Below are 14,234 nucleotides of genomic sequence, written 5' to 3' on the forward strand. Positions count from 1 at the left end.
AAAGCCCCCTCCCCCCAGACCCGGTGTGGGTCAACCTTACCTGTCGGGGACGGGAGGTCGTCCGTTGCGTGGCTTGTTGACCTGAGCGTACAGCGCCTCCAGTGGCTGTCCGTTGCCCTGCGGGGGGCCCGGGGGCCCACGGGGCTGCATCTGGGGGCTCTGGGGGAGGTGGTAGTGGTGGTGGTGGTGGCTGCCGTAGAGCTGCTCTCCGCTGTTGCTGCCGCTGTCCGCGGACGAGTCCAGCGACCCGATGCCGGCGTACGGGTGCTCCTCGTCGGAGCTGAAGGTGCGAGTGCTGCCGCCGCCGCCCACGTCCTGGATCTCGGCGTACTCTCGTTCCCGCGCCTGCCTCTCGCGCAGCTCCCTGGTCTTGGCCTGTATTCTGATTGGACGAGCACACATGGGATGGGAGGCAGAGGGAAGAGGCGGTGATCAGTCATGGAGGCAAGCCCGCAGAAACGAGAGGGTAGAGAACTGAAGCGCTTTGCTCCGTGCTATAGGCCGATCACAGGTACTGCAGCGTGCTATAGGCCGATCATAGGTACTGCAGCGTATCACAGCTGGGGGCCGGACACATGAACGAGCGGAAATTGGTTGGTCCAATGGGCTCGACTCACGAGCCTGCGCATGAGGGTGTGACAATACTGCACAGGTCAACTTTTCCCTTTTGCGTTGTGAGCTTGTAGATCTGCTGTTTTCGGCTAATGTTCCCCATAACCTCATTTCTGTCATAAGCCCTCTTTCCTGTGCTTTGGTCCTCGGTGATGCATTGACTGTATGTCAAAAAGTGCTCTCGTGCTATAATTATATTTTATGTCACCAAATAAAATCAATCGATAAATCAATCAAGCAAGCAAGACAATTTAGGCATTTATCAGACGCTCTTGATCCAGAGCGACTTACATTAAGCAAAAGCAAAAGCATGGCATACATCACATATATGTGATGCAAGCAAGCCATCAATCACACCAAGATTTGGCAGACCCCCTGTTTTAGCTCTAAGGACCCCCCGTTGAACCCTGGCTTATAGGCCTTAATCTCAGCCATCTATCAGTCTCTGTGCGTGAGGAGAGGGCCATATGTTCCTTCCTTGGCTTTTCCACTCGCCTATACAACAGAGGAGAGACAGAGAAGAAAGGCGTACATCACGCCGGCACGCAATTCACTGTTCTTTGAAAACACGTGGCCGCCCCAAGAATGGCAGGGGATCTTCCTGAGGAGAGGAAGAGGAGGAGGAGTGTGCCTCCTCCTCCCATAACGAGGCAGACGGAGGGGAACCGGCCTTTCTCTCTCTCTCTCTCTCTCTGGTCCTATAACTTCCACTGCCTTTCAGCACGCTCTGGCTCCTCTCTCTCTCTCTCCCCGGGACCACTTCCACACAACGGGGCCTTTCAGGGGCCCTTCCTGTCCCCCTACGGTGGGCACAGAGTCAATGGCATGCTCTGTCTTATGGCTAGAGAAGCAGAGTTGCCAGATCTTTTTTGCAAGAGAAACACGCGGCCAGGTCTACGAAAACAAGTTTGAGCATTTTACTGGGGCGGCGGTGGCTCAGGGGTAGAGTGCCTGGATGGTAACCGTAAGGTTGCCAGTTCGAACCCGGGCTCCCCCAGAGTTACTGTCGAAGTGTCCTTGAGCAAGACACTGAACCCCTAATTGCTCCCGATGTGCTAGTTGGTGCCTTGCATGGTTTCCGCTGCCATCGGTGTATGAATGTGTGTATGAATGGGTGAATGTAATGCACAATCTCTGTAAAGCGCCTTGGATAAAGGCGCTATATAAATGCACCATTTACCATTTACTTGAAAACAGCAGATCTACAAGCTCACAATGCGTCGCTATAGAGCCTGTTGTGACCTTGTACTGTAGATCTGCTATTTAAAAAAAAAGAAAAGAAAAAAGTGACATAATTTTCCGATGGGGTTCCGCCAAGCCCCCAATAAGGCTATCCGACGTTGAAGATGCCACCACCTACTGGCGAAATGTGGTATTGCAGCACTTTCATGGAGGTTGACATGACGTTCATGACGTTCATGACGTCACGTGCATAAGCAAAACACAGCTGGGGGTCTGTACTGCCCCCACTGAGGTGTAGTAACGACAATTAGGCAGCCAGCCAAACTCCATTCAAAAAAGAGACAGGAGTCAGGAATGAGGCGTCTTGCTCCCTTTTTTACTGATCTTTGTCAGGAGTGAAACTGTAACACAGTAAAATGTACAAATACAATTGACTGTTAAGAGTCACATAAAATGATACAGACCTTTGCAAATAGTCCATCAAACTGCTACAAAGCTCTACAGCATGTAAGTCATCAAAAAGCAGTTAAACAATTGGCATTTAAATAATCAAACCAAAATCACAACAATTCTGTCTAAATCCATCCGTTACATTCCTTGCATTAAATGGAAATAAACATTAAACTTACAAACAATGCTCTTTCTGTAGTCTCAAACAGCACAGCAAACATTGTTCTGCCTGCTCTCCCTCACTCACATGGAGTCTCATTGTACTGATTACCCCTCAATGCAGCACAAGTGACAATCAATCAGGTACAATCAAGCAGGCTTGGGTCACTTTAACCTAGGGTTGCTTAATAGGCACACATTAATACTACAGAAAATAAAGCCTGCACAAACACTAGCCTGGAAGGCAACACAGGGTCCTGGACATGAAAACATTAGGAGGCAAACCCCCAAAAACGCACAAAACCACAACCACCAATATTCACAAGCAACGTTACAGAAAAACAAGCCCATAAAGTCTCTTATAAAAAGAAGCAGACATGGCAACGCTGCTAACAAGGCGCAGGCGTTGCAGGCTGGGGGGGGGGGAGAAAGGGGGGGGGTTTGGGGGGGGAGGAGGGGTCAGGGGGATGGGGGGGGGGGGGTCGTTGACCTCCTGCTGAGGTGACCCTAGCCGCAGTCACCAGGATGCTCACTGCTTCCAGATGTGGTGCCCCCGTTTATACGCACGCACTCACAGGCAAATCCACCACCCAGTGGGTGGGACTTCCCTCATTACCTCGGGGTTATGGCTGACCTTCCGCCGCCACCCCGCCGCGCTGTGACTTTCAAATGATTGACAGCGTTGCCAGGGGTAACAAGGCTGGAAAGCCCCCCCCACCCCCCACCCCCCACGCCATAACCAAGCTCTCTCCCATGTCTGTGTATTTTAATAACTGTAATCACATTTCAAACAATGACCATTTTTCAGTGCCAGATTAACCCAATTCCCACATGCCCATCCGCGGACTGACTCGTTTATTTTTAGCTGTTGAGAAAATCCCATTTTCTCGGCGTTTTTTATCTGCGCCGGAATGAGATTTTGAAGGAACCCCCCCAATTTCGGGTATAGCTTTATACAGTACATAACTAACTCCTCCATAAATCTCCAGCGCTGGTGGTTTCCTGGACCAGGTACAGTTATATATAAATACAATAAGTACAGTTGGGAATAAATCAACTCACCTCCTCCCCAGAGTACAACGGTCTTTGGGGCAGGTCTTAGTTTGTGTTGGGGGGGGGGGGGGGGGGGGTATATCGTAACGCAGAAGCCAGGAGAGAGAGGTAAAAAAAAAAGCCTAAACACTAATTCCCAGAAGCCCTTTCACCTGCCATCTGGTTAAAGTGATGTCATATCTCTGCCAGTAAGGAGTGGATGATGACGTTAGCACAGGTTCACGGAAGTCCGCTGGGATCTGCAGGGCCCTCTGGCGTTTTATGGACTAATCAAATTCATAAAAACGGCCATATTGACATACAGAATGAGATAATGGCCTCGGCTAGACATGGCGACATGAGCAGGACCCAGAATATGAGAGAGAGAGAGCGAGAGAGCGCGCGAGAGAGAGAGAGAGAGAGAGAGAGAGAGAGAGAGAGAGAGAGAGAGAGAGAGAGAGAGACATCTATGCTCTCCCCGCCATCAGGAGTCTGACATGCATGGGTAAGTCTAATGTGAGCTGTTTTGATAATTAGATAATAAGGGGAAGCCCTGGCCAAAAACAAAACTGAATAACCGAATAAGTTGTGTTGTGGTTCAACTATGAGTTAACCCATTCTGACCGGGCACCCATTTTGGTGTTGGCATCATGTCATGCTTTAGCTATTTAAAAATAGCAGATCTACAAGCTCGTATCGCGCCACCGAGTGGCGCGATACGAGCTTGTAGGTCTGCTATTTTTTGAAAAATCGAAGAACGACTGACATTTTTTTGAATCTGATCTCAGGTCAGAATGGGTTTATCAGACCATGTGTGTGTGTCCGGCGGAAACCTCCGTATGAATCAGAATGGGTTAAGCTGCCCCGATAAGCCTGGTCCCCTAACGGTTGGCCCCCGGCTGCGAGAGCACCACGGGGGCCACTTTAGACGGTTGAATTGGATATCGTTGCAGACATCTCAGACCTTTTGCGTTCGTAAATGAACACCCTACGTGGTCATACTGTACTACAGCATCAGACAAAAGTATAAAAAGTTACAGATGCACAAAGCTCGAAACGTGCCTCGAAACCAGGCACGAATTAAGCGGCGCATTTTGAGCATGTCGATCTGCGGTATACTTTTGAATCCTGAAAAAGTAACAGTTTTGGAGATATTCCACCCGACAGAGACGATAATAATATAGTGTACAGCTCAGACAGTAGTGCATTGTGTGACGCAACAGGATGTGAACGTATAACATTCCTCGTGCTTACAGTACTTTCTGCAGAGGGTGAATGTGTCATGACGAATTCTAAAGATTCCCCACATGCCTATATTATATATATTATTATATATATTATGCCAGGCCTTAGGCTGGCTTCTCTGCTTCCTATACTTTTGCTAATTGAAGCCCATGCACCCAGGGACAAATTAGCCATTGGGCCAGTGGGGCCATGGCCCAGGGGCCCTTGGCTCTCAGGGGCCCTTTTGGGAAATTGGACCGCGCAGCACTAGGTTTGACGCCCTGAAAAGGGCTCCTGGGGCCCTTCATTGGCCATTGATTTAGTTAAATTTAGGTCAAAAACATGATAAAAACACGGAAAAACACAAAATGTTGCGCTATGGGGGCCCTGCAAAAATGACCGGCCCAGGGGCCCTCATGGGGGTTAATCCGTCCCTGATGCACCCATTCCAGCTCCACTCCATTCTCGTGACCTATAACCCCCCACTTCCTACAGCGAATGATCACCATCAAATGATCATATTTGAACTGGGGACCCCCCCCCCACCCTTACAAGCACTTGGAATTATATGCATTACGTTTAGTTTTATTCGGTTCCACAAATAGATATTATGCAAATAGCCGAACTTCAAGCTCAAAACGCTGAACACTGCGAGCTCCTGTGAGCTTGTAGAGCTATTTTCACATTGTTTATTCATGTAATATTTGACAAAAGGTCTTAAAAGTCCTTAAATTGTAACTTTAGAAATACGACTTCTACTGCATGTTGGTTTGTTTACTGTCGAGTGAGAAAACACATAAAGCTTATGATCTGGAGGGGACCTCCCAAACAATTCTGGACCTCTACAGTACTGTACAGTACCTTCCTCCCAAGACCAACTGCCCCCTAAAGCGTAGGGCCTAGTACGCTGTTCTATACTCCATTAGCCAACCAATGGCCCAGTGTGGAGTTAACGCCGGGGAGAGAACTTCTCATGGTTAAGCACATTATTACTATTGTACTGGGCCCAATTACCAGCCTCTCCTCTGTCCTCTGAGCAGCCACCGTGTGCCATTTACACTGTTAGCCTCTTAATGAACACAGCATAGGGGGAGTTGGTTTCAGATTCTGAGCATATTTGCGCTTCGTAGAAAGGATTCCACAGGAGCTCTCTCTCTCGGAGGACGTTGTTTACTTGCTGGCCCTTCATAAGAGCACAAAGGACTGACATTCCCTTGGCCAAACTCCCGTCTAGACTGTACTCTAAAGCAGAGGCTTTATACCGCCTGCCCGGGCAAAGTTCAACCCTTGATCCGCGCCGGGCTGACCATTTTTATTTGATAAAATCGTTAAGCAAACAAGAGAGCACAGCCAAAGATCTGTTTCCCCACTCCCAACAGATTAAGACAACGTGTCGAGGTTGTTATACCAAAAGCTTTGCGAGTTCTCCTTTTTCAGCACGAACGCTAACAACACATTTGGTCGGCCAGGTGGCGGCAACACCTCGACGGCCCTGGAGCCCTCCCTTCCTTCTAAACTACACGGTGAATAAATCTCACTGCTTATCGAGCTGCTGTTTAGACTCTGGACGGACAGAGACAACAGACTTCCTCTCCATATGTTTGTCAATGTTTAATCTACTCCACAGAGAGAGAGAGAGAGAGAGAGAGAGAGAGAGAGAGAGAGAGAGAGAGCGAGAGAGAGAGAGAGAGAGAGAGAGAGAGAGAGAGAGAGGTGGAAAGGAGAGGAGGAGAGAGTGAGTGAGAGCGAGGAGGGGGCGAGGGGAGCCGTCTGTAATCTCAAACTCATTTTGAAGTAAACACACTTAGAACTCTTCGACTGATGCACTGTTGTTGTTGTTGTTGTATACCGGGACAGATTAAATTGAATATATTTGCTGTCTTACATCCTTTAACATTCTCCCCCTCTCGCCGACACCTCGCACAGATTTTCCTTCGCGCTTCATCAAAACACCACCAGCCCCGTTCTGTTTTGAAGAGCAGACGAGAGGGCAGAGCACAGGAAGACCTAATCCAACTGGGGGAAATTACAGTACGTATACGTGTCGTACTGTATATGAACGTGTGGGAACTATAGCAACGCTCTATAAAGAACTCACCTTTTGTTGACGTTTTGCCCCGTAATGGCATAACGCAATCAGAGACATTATTGTCTCCGCCGCGTTAATTGACTTATAGTGGTAATAATAATGATATTATTAACTTTGCTGTAGGTATCAATATAATTACGAATATAATCATACTTCCCCAATGAGCCACGCCGAGCTGCCTTTGCACTCCGCTATGCAAATGAAAGTGTAATGGGATGCTGTGATAATGAGAGAAGACACAGTGGGATTGATAGTGCTGGCGCAACGATCACTGTGAAAAGACAATAAGAAAAAAGACGAAGACATAGCGAAGGAATCATCTCACGTAATATCCCATTAAAGGGATTGTGACATTAAAAAAAAGGTTTTGGAATTGTTCTTGTTTTTTTTTTTAGGTTTTCTAATCTCAATTGCACCCAAAAAACATGAACTTTTAACATTCAGTAGATTTTCTGTGATCTGGGGTTTTCTGGCTCAAACAGGTGCTCTGATTTGCCGGCAGTAAGTGACATCACTTACTGCAAATCCCATATATGTCAATGGGATTTGCCAGCAGATGTCACTGTTTCACTGTGTTGCCTGTTTTCATTGTAGCTCAAAAGGCCCAAAAAACCCCAAAGAAAACTTCAGACCACAGAATATCAACTGAATGTTCAAAGTTCAGGTTTTTTGGGTGTAATTGAGGCCATAAAACCTAAAAGAAAAAAGAAAAAGATAAAAAAATGAAAATGAATGTCATAAAACCTTTAAAGCTGCAACTGACCCTTTTCTGCCCCGGATTTTGTGCGCAAGTGCTGACATTTTTTCTGCCTGCTTGCTCAGGGGATGAATTGAACCTTGACCCTCAGGTCAAAATGTGTGTCAGATCCTGTGTCTCGGTGAGACATGACCTTTGACACCATCTAAATGTCTCAATAGAAGAGCAGGGAGACACAATACAACCACCCCAACTGTATAAGTTACATCGTATTAAAGCGCAAATAACATAACACAAATAAAACTGCTTTTAATATTTAATAATCATATTGTCTATGTCCCTCAAAGTTATTTCTAATGGTTTGAGCCTCAATCACCACTCTGATATAACCAGGCCTTGTCAATTCTTTCTGGACTTTGAAAGCAGTTTTAGCTGCAGTACCACAATGTCCTGAGGTGGAGAGGGTGCTGATATGCAGATTATTTAATATTTGAGTCATTATAATACTGATGCTAGATAAAACCAGGCTCGTTTCCATTCCATGCCAGCTTGGAAAATCAACAATGGTGGACATTGTAAACAAAGTGGAAATGCAAATTTGCAACTGAAGACTGAAGAAAAGGAGGAATTATACAAAGTAGGGTGACATTGATGACATCACGATGAGGCCAAAATCAGTCGAACTGTTTCTGAGAGCAATTTCCATTAAAACACCCATATGACATGAAGGCCTGATTGTTCAAAATTGGTTATTTGTTGGGATAGAAAACACATATAGGAGCCCCAGAAACACAAAATAAATTGAAAAAGTTGAATTTTATGTTATAGGTCCTTTAACATACTTTACCAACATCAAAGTGGCTACAACAAGGGGGAAAAAAGGATTTGGTTTAACCATTGAAGCATGACACCGTCTAAATATGACAACCAGGGCTGATATAATGGCTCATAATGTGTTGCATCGCGACACGCAGCGAGCTTGCAGATCTGTTTTCTACGAGCAACACGTCTAGCCGAACGACGCGTACGAATGAAGCATATCGGCCGAGGCTATATTTTTGGAGAATTTCCGCAGAGAACGACATAATATATAAAAAATAGGGACGCCGCGGTTACCGTCGTTAAAATAAGAAAAGTAGCAAGCTCCATGCTGGTTTTCGCAGCATGCAACCTTCTCTGTGTTTGTCCATAATAACGGCCAGCAGGAAGCAACACGAAGCGAGGAAGCGAGCATGCAGGCTCCTCCTGGCCTGCCTCCGCTGTTCTCTGGGTGTGGAGGGGGGGCAACAACAACAGTGAGAGCGGTGGAGGAGTGTGAGCCGGCTGATTAGAAACCAAGTGGAACTGGCCAGATAAGAAGAAGGGAATGGACATCACAATCAGCCCCAACATACAGAGCAAAGAGGGAGCACATGGAGTTCAGGTCTGCTGGGGCAAAATGGAGATGTAACATTGTCAGGGTGTGTGTGTGTGTGCGTGTGTGTGTGTGTGTGTGTGTGTGTGTGTGTGTGTGTGTGTGTGTGTGTGTGTGTGTGTGTGTGTGTGTGCGTGTGCGTGCGTGCCTATACTTGTGAGGACCAACACAAGAAAAATCATTATTTTTATGATGGAAAATAGATTTTTTAGAGATTTACAATTATTAGAAAACAGATTCAGGTTGGATTTAGGATTAGGATTAGACGTTTAGAAGTTATGCCTGATTTACACTTAGTTACACGCTGGTGTCGTGCACCGAAAATGTGTGTGTGTGCGTGTGCGTGTGCGTGTGCGTGTGCGTGTGTGTGTGTGTGTGTGTGTGTGTGTGTGTGTGTGTGTGTGCGTGTGCGTGTGTGTGTGTGTGTGTGTGTGTGTGTGTGCGTGCACCGTCTATGGCTGGGACTATAATATGTCCATGTAGTTTCGGGGGGCTACCGTGCGTGGAGATAAGAAAGTGAATGATGTATTATCACCCCCCCACCACCACCACCACCACGGCCTCTCTCTCCCCTGGCGTCATCGGCTGACAGAGCAACCACTCAAACCCTGACCGCTCTCCTCTGATCCCGCCAGAGTCCAATCATGAGTCAGTTGTCTGCTGGCCGTTTCAGTGTCAGCCAATCAGATAGGAGGAGTGCCATGGAATTTGGATGGCTTCCATGATGGACCAGCCAAACAAGCCAAAGGGTGAGAGAGGGCCGTCGGGGGAAGAGGCCTATCTCTGCTAAGTTATAATAGTGGTTTTGATGAGGGGATGGCACAGCCAGCTCAATCACTAACAGCACATGGCAGCTGCGTACAATTTACAAGATTGTAGCCTTAAAAGAAAACCACGCGTGATAATTGCTTTTTCCTCTGCTGGAACGTCCCACCGATTGCGTGCGCGCTGTTGTTGTCACGAACATCGTCTTCCTGCAGTGGAAGACAATGAACACAATGTGCGCCTTGCAATTTTGATTTGCCCGTAAGATTTCGACTTGCCTTTTGGGCACAAGAAACTTTTAGAAACCACCGTTTTAGAGGATTATGTCCCAGCCAAAAGGAGAAGAGCTTTGCCAAAAAATAAAAGCGTCGTAAGATGGCAGCCATATAAAATGACAGTAACTTTCATGAATCATTATCAAGGTCAAAGTTTTAAATATAGAACAGTGGCTGGCTTATTGCGGGGTATAAGGGCCAGGTTTTTATGAATTAATCTACCTAACCTCCTATCCTGTAATCACTTAACCCATTCTGAACGGGAACCCGTTTTGGTGTCAGCATCATGTCGTGCTTTACCTATTTAAAAATAGAAGACCTACAAGCTCGTATCGCGCCACCGAGTGGCGCGATACGAGCTTGTAGGTCTGCTATTTTTTAAAAATCGAAGAACAACTGACATATAGAAACATAGCTTTATCAGAAAACTGTCAGGATGTAGAAGACGTTTATAGAATCTGATCTCAGGTCAGAATGGGTTAAAGCTCTGGGCCAATGGCATCCGTGGCGATTAATGATGGCATTTGGCGTGCGGCCCGTCCCAGGGTCTAGGACGCCATGCTGCAGTGTCCGCTTCACGCTTCACCCGCTTCAATGAAACCCCCTATACCTCAGTATGATCCATGACATTGTCGCCCTTGGCCTGCGAACCTTGTAAGTCCAACACTGTGTTCAGATAAACCTCTTAGCTCAATATTCAAACTTCTTTAACTCCCTAGTTGAACATACTACTGTATGTACAGCGTCACACAAAAGCATGAAAAATAGCAGATCTGTAAGCTTGAAACGCAGCGCGAAGCGACACGTTTTGAGCTTGTGGATTTGCTAGTTTTGGACGAAATTGAAAAAATAAAATAATTATTATTATAATTATCTAATGCAGTTATTATTTAGTCAAAAGCTCTTGCTAATGTACTTTAATATTTGTAAAAACCCACATACAGACTTAACCACGTTCAACCTATAGTCATTATCAATCGGAATATAAAAAAAGAAAATGTAATAGTGTAAATGGCAGCTCTACAAACTCTATGTGTAAAAAAAAAATCACACCTGTGTGAACCGAGTGGTGCAACTCCCATCTCTCCCCCCATCCTCTCTCTCTCTCTCTCTCTCTCTCTCTCTCTGCTCCGTCAGATTATTATGTATATCAATCCGCGTCGCTGAGAACTATTTTTTCATTATTATTTTGGCTCGGCCTTTCCTTCTTTAGCGAACCTAGACAGTCAGAAGTTCTACCCAGACTACCTGATTGGCTCACCTCACCGGAAACTTCTCGTGACATCACAACACCTGATTGGTCAAGATTCACGTGACATCACAATAGTCTATATAAGAAGATGGAATGTGACAAACAGTACTCACTGCAAGTTATTATCGTATTCGGAATATTACCCACTTTATCAAACTGCTCCAGTCAGCATTAATTAGCCAAGCATTTAAGGTGAGCAATTCTTGCACAGTGAGTTCAACGTCACGTTCCCCCCCCCCCCCCACCTCTCACAGCGGTCAGCAGAAAATCCAGAAAGGTCTTTGTACCGGAATACAGGAAGAACCGGACGATTCCATTTAGGTCTGAGGTGGTGCTAACCGTGCGAGTGATGCTGCGCTGGACGAGGCGTCTGAAAGGAGCGCCGCAGAGTGCTGCCCATGCAGCCGTGACGGCAGGGGAGCGTGTGTTCTGCTTTGCAGGAAGTTATGGGGAAGGAACGATGGATGTGCACGTCTTGGAAGTCAAAGACAACGAGTCTTTGGACAACCTGACATGGAAATTATCAGCAGTGACCGGCGACGCCCCCTCCAATCGCATCAATCACACAGCTGTGCTTATAGGTAGTCAAATCTACCTCTGGGGAGGAAGAGGAATAACATCAACATGCACACATAAGTTCAATGAACTTCATGCCTTTGATATTGATGCACTTAAATGGTCCAAGCCTAAGACTTCTGGGCCTGCTCCAGAGGCCATGGGGGGCCATTCAGCGTGTGTCTTGAAGGGTGTCATGTATTTATATGGAACGCACGTCATGTTTGTAAAGGATCATGGCAACTTATCCTGTAAGATGTACAAGTTGGACACCGCCACATGGATCTGGTCTGTAGTTGACACCAGAGGAAAATTTAAGCCACCAATTTCAGATTTTCACTCTGCCACTATCATTGGGACAAAGATGTATGTATTCGGGGGAAAACCGCACCCGGAGGCCAATTTGAACTTTGACGATGATACCCTTACTCGTCGATACCCTTACTCGTCGAATGATGATGACGATGATGTCTTAAAGGAACCATATACTAAGGAGTATTGTAATGCGTACAATGTCATCAGAGTGTTTGACACAGAGACGGACTGCTGGCTTCTTCCAGAAGGTCAGCAAGAGTACCGGTTTTCTTCACTGCGTCATCTAAAAGATCAGCCGAAGTACCATTCCTCTTCATCGCTTCTTCCAAAAGGACGCCAAAGACATTCAGCCTTTGCCTACAATGGAGAACTCTACATATTTGGCGGATGCACGGTGCCGTGGAATTTATTCGATGACTTGTGGAAGTTTAACCCGGAGAGCTCCTCCTGGACGACGCTCGAGCCCAAGGGGAAACGCCCGTCCCACAGATATGGGATGTACTGTTTAATGCTGGGAGATCACCATATCCTCTTCTGTGGAGGAAAGGAAAAAGGGAACCACCATGAACTAGATGAGATGTGCATCTTAGATTTAAGCCCTCGCTTAGAGACACTGTGTGAGGTAGCGGTCCAACAGCATGGTCTAGAGAAGGAACTACCAGGGTTCAGCAGGAAACTGCGCCTGTATTAGACAAATGTCGCTCCTGAGATCACAGCATGGCGTCTGATTTCCACAAGTGATCTCCACAGATGGGCATGTTAAGTCTGAATACTCTCCTGCCCATATATGGTCATGTTAACCCTTGGACTACCAGTCCCAATTTTTTTGTTTGGGTAACAAATTGGCATATTTGTAATTCATCGTTTTAACATACAAGAAAGATCTGGTGGATTGAAGAGATGTTTTTTCATTGCAAATGTATTCTCTCGATTCGCCACCAGATGGCGGGAAAGCATCATTATGCTGATTTTGGCTAAAATAGACGGATCTTCCTAAGTCACTTCCGGTTGAACGATCAACAACATCCTGTAGTATTTTGACCCTAGTCAATAGCTTGGCTGGTCCGGATTGCTAAGCTAATGCTATATTTTTCATAACTAAGTCAAATTAACCTCAAATCAACCCCAAAAGATCGCAAAATATCAAATTTTTTACAGCGACGCACATGCACGATAGCGCACAATCACGCGGATTTCGGCCGTTTTTTGGTAAATTACATCCAACATTAGTGATATTAGCGAAAAAATATAATTTTTTGCTCTTTTGACCCCGCGATAACTGATATTGATTGTCATTCCGTTTTTTCCGTTAACGGGAGGTTTAGATTTTTCGATTAATTCCGTTTTTTCCGTGAATTGTAGGCCAAGGGTTAAGTCTGACAACTCTCCTGCCCATATATGGTCAAATATGCTCACATTCTGGGACAATTACGGGTCACCCTCGCCCAACCGAGCCACCTGTCCACCTAACGGGCCCACCAGCAGGAAGGACGACGCCACTTGAGCAAATCTCATGCCCTTCCATGCTAGCCAGGCCTGTTTGTCGTTCGGCTTTACGACCCGAACGCCAGGTCTGTTTGTCGTTCGGCTTTACGACCCGAACGCCAGGTCTGTTTGTCGTTCGGCTTTACGATCCGAACGCCAAACGGTCGAATGGCCCTGGCGCCCGCCGCCCACTGACCAACAGGTCCGCTGACAAGTCAGCGGTGAAGTCGGCGTTCCGCAGCCTAGTGCTGTCCGACACTCCAGCCTCGTCCTGCAAAGGACGTACCAAGGCCACTGCGTTGCAACAACGCAGGGGGGGAGAGGAACAAATGGAACAAACAACAGCGACAGCGTACGCCGACACGATGAATACGCTACAACGGCCCACGCATCGCTGTGCAGCTCACCTCCAGCATTGATGCGCCGCCACCACCCAGCGGCGCCGACGACCCCTCGGTCCTCGCAGTCTGAACGACAAGCCCGGAGAACTGGGCAACAACACATGCTCCAACCCTGACACTGCCCAGACCGGAGAACGCACACCCACAACCGGTCAGCATTCTGACAAAGTCTGCGAGAGCACCTCAACACACCTCAAAGCAGGGTCCTTCGCGCACACGAGGCCAGAGCCCGGAGCGGCGATGGCCGCCACGGGTGTGAGGGGGGAGCCCGAGGGACGACTCCCCATCTGCACTACAGCCGTAGTGCCAAGGCCCCCATGCAGATAG

General features: G+C 47.1%; 1 pseudogene across 1 annotated transcript in view; it reads right to left on the reverse strand.

The window, feature by feature from the left end:
- The window catches only part of LOC310867706 (partitioning defective 3 homolog), a 656,686-nt pseudogene that overhangs the window by 6,658 nt on the left and 635,794 nt on the right, over window positions 1-14,234 (reverse strand). The window contains exon 22 of the transcript XR_014571073.1: window positions 41-382. The product of XR_014571073.1 is annotated as a partitioning defective 3 homolog (transcript). The remainder of the gene's footprint in view (window positions 1-40; window positions 383-14,234) is intronic.

This window comes from Protomyctophum parallelum (genome assembly GCF_964188405.1).
Source record: "Protomyctophum parallelum genome assembly, chromosome: 12".
Taxonomy (NCBI): Eukaryota; Metazoa; Chordata; class Actinopteri; order Myctophiformes; family Myctophidae; genus Protomyctophum; species Protomyctophum parallelum.